The following is a 5,801-nucleotide window of genomic DNA, read 5'->3' as shown; positions in this document are numbered from 1 at the left end:
CCAACGGCAGCGGAAGGCTGGCGCCAACGATGTGTGGAAGGAGACTGAACTCCAGCGCAACACGAAGCAGCGGCGCAAGCCAACGGCCACCCCAGGGGCACTCACGAACAAAATGCCACCACCCGCCGAAGCGAACACACCACCGGCCAGCAACACAGGCAAGCAAGACCAGCTCCAGTCACTGCGTCAAGCTCCCCTTCACCACCTACGGTACAGCCCGCACCTGAAGCCAGGGATACCAGTGCGACAGGCACCAATCACTCGAACCACACAGCGGAAAGCACCATAAACTTCTCTCTATCCCTCTCTCTCTCTCTCACTTCTCTTTCGGCCGATGCACTCACTGAGCCCATCTCTGCTGCATCTTTCCCACAACACCGACAGAGGGTCAACCCTGGCCTGAGCCTGGAGGACCAAGCAGCCCCGGCAGCAAAGCAGTCAAATTCGTTTTGGGAACCCGATGACAGCCGTGTCGGGAACGAAAGGCGGCTGGGCCACTAACGGTTCCACGTTTCGCGCGTTCGCCCTGAGGCCGGGACCGAGGCCGCGGAGACCGAGAGGTCAAACTCTCCAAGGGCGGAGAACTCTGGGTCTGCGTTTAGGGGGACGAAGAGGACTGGCCCTCTGTGACACCCCAGCCGCGCTCTCGCCGAGCAGGCGAGTGCGATTGATCATCAAGCGACCCTCAGCCAGGCATAGCCCCGGGAGGAACCAGGGGCCGCAAAGTGCGTTCAAAGTGTCGATGGTCGATGTGTCCTGCAATTCACATTAATTCTCGCAGCTAGCTGCGTTCTTCATCGACGCACGCGCCGAGTGATCCACCGCTAAGAGTTGTACAGAGTTTTTGGTGGGATCCTCCCGCGAGGAAGCCGAGCCCGGACCGCGCCAAACGCTCCCCGGCAACGCGACGGGAAGCCCCATCCGAGGGCACGGCCCCAGCGAACCGAGGCACGCCGAATCAGTCCATAAATCAACAAGCGAGGCCTTTCACAAACGAGCATCCACGGTCAGGGCGCTCGCAAGGTGTGGCATGGCGGCCAAGGAGGAGAACGCCGGAGCAGGAGCCATGCCGTCACGCACGGCGGCCATCAGAGGCAGGGTCTCTGACACCACCGTCTGCCAGGAAGGCCGAGAGAGAGAGAGAGCTAGAAGGGAAACCAACAATGCGCTGAGTGGGGTACAAGCCCCCGCAGAGCAGCCAGCGATACCAACGCACCAACACCCGCCGGCGGGGTGGCGTTGGCACAGCGGGCGCAAAGTGGGAAAACAGGTACATTCTCTCGCACGCTGCTGGTGGACCCAACCGCCGCTCAATCTCGGTTCCGACAGGCGGACACGCGAATCTTTAAACCGCCGCCCCCCCAGGGTGATCAGCCCGTGGGAGCCGGAGGGGGGGACGTCCAGGTACCCTGTAGACATGAAGGGAGGGTGACCAGAAGACAACCAAAGTGTCACTGCGGTGGGAAAGAAAAGCTGGGCCTGCATCACCGGGTCAGTCCCTGCGGAGCTCACAGAGGCTGCTCGCCGAGGTCACGGTGACGTGGCGCCTGTCCATACCCAAGCCCGCAGAAGCTCCGACCAGATCCCTGTTTCAAATAGGCACCAATTAAGGTTTTTAAATCAGTATCCTACGATGTTAAAAATATACCAATGAAGTTTTCAGACACTAATAGGAAAAGCATGTGTCACACACACTCAGTTCATTAGCAGCTGAACCAATTGCACAAAGGCTTTGCTACAAGCTGCTTACAATTGCTCAGGAGAGAAGCAGTGTCATTGATCTTTGAATGAATGCTCCTCCTGGCCTCACGACAGTCTTCTGGCCCACTGGAGCCCCGCCATGGAGTCTCCAGCAATTGTTTCTTCCCCAGTGTCAGTCACAGCTCAGTGGGTTGCACGCTTCACCTCTACATCAAGAAGGTTGTGGATTCAGTTCCCATTCCAAAGACCTGGGGCAGGATTTCCCCACCTGTCGGGGGCGAAGTTGAAGGGCATGTGCGCATAGGTGCGCTTCCGATCGGCGGCCCCGAATGGGGGCGCGGCGCCATTTTACGTGGGTGGGCCAATTAAGGCCTGCCCAGCGTGATGTCCGCACGGAAGCGCTATGCGCTCCCTGTGCGGGTGGGGGGGGGGAAGAATCCCAAAATCGAGAGTGCGCTCTTTTGCGCATGCCCACGAAAGAGCGCACTCATCCCCCTGAGGCTAAGTGCAGCCTCAGGGAGATCGGCTGTTCTGTCACAAATATGAAAAACAGAAAAAAAAATTCCTGATATGCCCCCTCATGTGACAGTGTCACATGAGTTGGGACATGTCCATAATTTTTACAAAAACTTTAATAACATTTTTAAAAACCTACATGAAACCTCATCCCGCCCGTGGATGAGGTTTTATGCTTTATCTAATTCCCGCCCGGGCTCCTGGCCTGCCCGCCAACCTTAAGGTTGGAACAGCGGGTCCATTAATAAGTTTAATGAATCTGTCAATGTCCTCAATTGGCCTACCGGAAAATTTAAATGGGGCACGGTGAAATCGGGAGTTCCGCCTGACATCACCACACGCCATTTTATGCGTCGGCAAGCGGGCCCCACCCCTCCCCCACTCGCTGACGGGAAAATCCTGCCCCTGGGCGTACAACCTAAACTGATACTCCCAGAAGGAGCACTGTGCTGTTGAGAAGAGAGGTTAAACAGAGGTCCTGGCTGCTCTCTCAGGTGAATGTACAAGGTCCCAAGGCCACCATTTTGAAGAAGAACAGGGGCGTTCTCCTTGATGTCCTGGCTAACATTTATCACTGTAAGCAGCTGATGTGGTCACTACCATACTGCTGTTTGTGGGAGCTTGCTGTGTGCAGATAAGTTGCTTTATTTCTCACATTACAACAGTGACCACAACAAGGAAAGTACTATGGGATGTCCTAAGGCATTATAGAAATGCAAGTTAATTCTTTTTATTTCTAACTACTGGCTGTACTCCTCAGAAGAGTGGCTGGAATGTTCCTCCAGGACCTAAAGACTAACCTCCAAATCGTCCTGAGTCCAAAACCCAGGAGGAAAGTCATAAAGGAAATAATGAATGTTGCCATTTTAAAAAAAAATCTGCTTGTTTATATTTACTAGTTTAAACAATGGATATGGGGATAAAAAAAAATCTATGACTAACAGATAATGGCAAAAATAAAACAGTAAAGGTGGCTCAACCATGGATTACAAAATAAATTATGGATAGTATTAGATTCAAAGAGGAGACATATAAAATTGCCAGAAAAAGCAGCAAGCCTGAGGATTGGGAGCAGTTTAGAATTCAGCAAAAGTGGACAAAAAGACTGATCAAGAAGGAGAAAATGGAGTATGAGAGTAAACTTGCAGGGAACATAAAAACTGACTGTAAAAGCTCGTATAAATATGTGAAGAGAAAAAGATTAGCAAAGACAAGTGTAGGTCCCTTACAGTCAGAAATGGGGAAATTATAATGGGGAACAAAGAAATGGCAGAAGAATTGAACATGTATTTTGGTTCTGTCTTCACAAAAAGAGGACCCAAATACTTTCCCAGAAATGTTAGGGAACTAAGAGTTTAGTGAGAGGGAGGAATTGAAGAAAATCAGTATTAGTAAAACAATGATGCTAGAGAAATTAATGGGGTTAAAGGCTGAAAATTCCACAGGACCTGATAATCTACATCCCAGAGTGCTAAACGAAGTGGCCCTGGAAATATTGGATGCATTAGTGGTCATCTTCCAAAATTCTATAGACTCTGGAACAGTTCCTACAGATTGGAAGGTGGCAAATGTAACCCCACTATTTATAAAAGGAGGGAGAGAAAAAATAGAGAATTACAGGCCAGTTAGCCTAACATCAGTAGTGGGGAAAATGCTAGAGTCTGTTATAAAAGATGTAGTAACAGAACACTTGGAAAGCATTAACAGGATTAGACAAAGTCAGCATGGGTTTATGAAAAGGAAATCATGTTTAACTAATCTTCTGGAGTTTTTTGAGAATGTAACTAGTAGAATAGATAAGGGAGAACTGGTGGATGTGGTTTATTTGGATTTCAAAAAGGCTTTTGTTAAAGTCCCACATAAGAGGCTAGTGGGAAAAATTAAAGCTCATGGGATCGGGGGTAATATATTGGCATGGATTGAGAATTGGTTGACAGACTGGAAACAGAGCGTGGGAATAAATGGGTATTTTTCTGGATGACAGGCGGTGACTAGTGGTGTACCACAGGGATCAGTGCTTGGGCCCCAGCTATTCACGATATATATAAATGACTTGGATGAGGGAACCAAATACAATATTTCCAAGTTTGTTGATGACACAAAACTGGGTGGGGTTGTGAGGAGGATGCAAAGAGGCTTCAGTGTGATTTAGACAAGTTGTGTGTTGGGCAAACACATGGCAGATGCAGCAGAACATGGATAAATGTGAAGTTATATGCTTCAGTGTGAAAAACAGAAAGGCAGAGTATTATTTAAATGGTAATATATTGGGAAATGTGGATGTACAAAGGGACCTGGGTGTCCTTGTCAATTAAAACCTTGTCAATTAAAGGTGCAGCAAGCAATTAGGACGGCAAATGGTAATATCACCACCTTCAACACCTCTTTGTCCTTTTGTCTGTGACATCTTTTGGTTATCTCCACCTATCACTGGCCCTCTATCCAGCTCTACCCCCCCACCCGCGCCCCCCCTTAAACCAGCTTATATTTCACCTCTTTTCTATTTTTACTTAGTTCTGTTGAAGGGTCATTTGGACTCGAAACATTAAGTGTGTTCCTCTCCACAGATGCTGCCAGACCTGCTGAGTTTTTCCAGGTATTTTTGTTTTTGTTTCGGCGAATGGTATGTTGGCCTTCATTGCAAGAGGTTTTGAGTTCAGAACTGGGGATGTCTTACTGCAGTTATACAAGGCCTTGGTGAAACCACACCCAGTTTTGATCTCCCTACCTAAGAAAGGATAGATTTGCCATAGAGAGAGTGCAGCGAAGGTTGACTAGACTGATACCGAGGATGGCAGGACTGGTGTATGAGGAGAGATTGGTTCAACTGGGTATGCATTCACTGGAGTTTAGAAGGATAAGAGGGGATCTGATTGAAATGTACAAAATTCTAACAGGGCTAGACAGACTAGATGCAGGGAGGATGCTTCCCTTGGTTAGGGAGTCTAGAACCAGAGGCCACTGTCTCAGAATACAGGGCAGGCCAATTAGGACTGAGATGAGGAAAAATTTCTTCACTCAGAGGGTGGTCAACCTATGGAATTCTCTACCACAAAAGGCTTTGGAGGCCGGGTCACTGAGTATATTGAAGAAAGAAATTGATAATTTTCTGGATAATAGGGGCATCAAGGGGCATAGAGAGAAAGCGTTGAGATGGAGGATCAGCCATGATCATATTGAATGGCGGAGCAGGCTCGAAGGGCTGAATGACCTACTAGTTTCTATGTTTCTATGTATCATAAGACCATAAGACATAGGAGCAGAAATTAGGCCATTCGGCCCATCGAGTCTGCTCCGCCATTCAATCATGGCTGATAAGTTTCTCAACCCCATTCTCCCGCCTTCTCCCTGTAACCTTTGATCCCCTTACCAATCAAGAACTTATCTATCTCGGTCTTAAATACAATCAATGACCTGGCCTCCACAGCCTTCTGTGGCAATGAATTCCATAGATTCACCACTCTCTGGCTAAAGAAGTTTCTCCTCATCTCTGTTCTAAAAGGTCTTCCCTTTACTCTGAGGCTGTGCCCTCGGGTCCTAGTCTCTCCTACCAATGGAAACATCTTCCCCCCGTCCACTCTATC

General features: G+C 48.8%; 1 non-coding gene across 1 annotated transcript; it reads right to left on the bottom strand.

The window, feature by feature from the left end:
* Positions 1-679: 679 nt before the first annotated feature.
* On the bottom strand, positions 680-833 carry LOC144694314 (5.8S ribosomal RNA). Its single transcript, XR_013579705.1, has one exon. It is a non-coding gene; the product is annotated as a 5.8S ribosomal RNA (ribosomal RNA).
* Between the last annotated feature and the right edge of the window lie 4,968 nt (positions 834-5,801).

The sequence above is a fragment of the Cetorhinus maximus genome, chromosome 19 (genome assembly GCF_964194155.1).
Source record: "Cetorhinus maximus chromosome 19, sCetMax3.hap1.1, whole genome shotgun sequence".
NCBI classification, from domain to species: domain Eukaryota; kingdom Metazoa; phylum Chordata; class Chondrichthyes; order Lamniformes; family Cetorhinidae; genus Cetorhinus; species Cetorhinus maximus.
The sequence above is the reverse complement of the archived record's forward strand: the minus strand, read 5'-3'. Positions and strand labels throughout refer to the sequence as shown.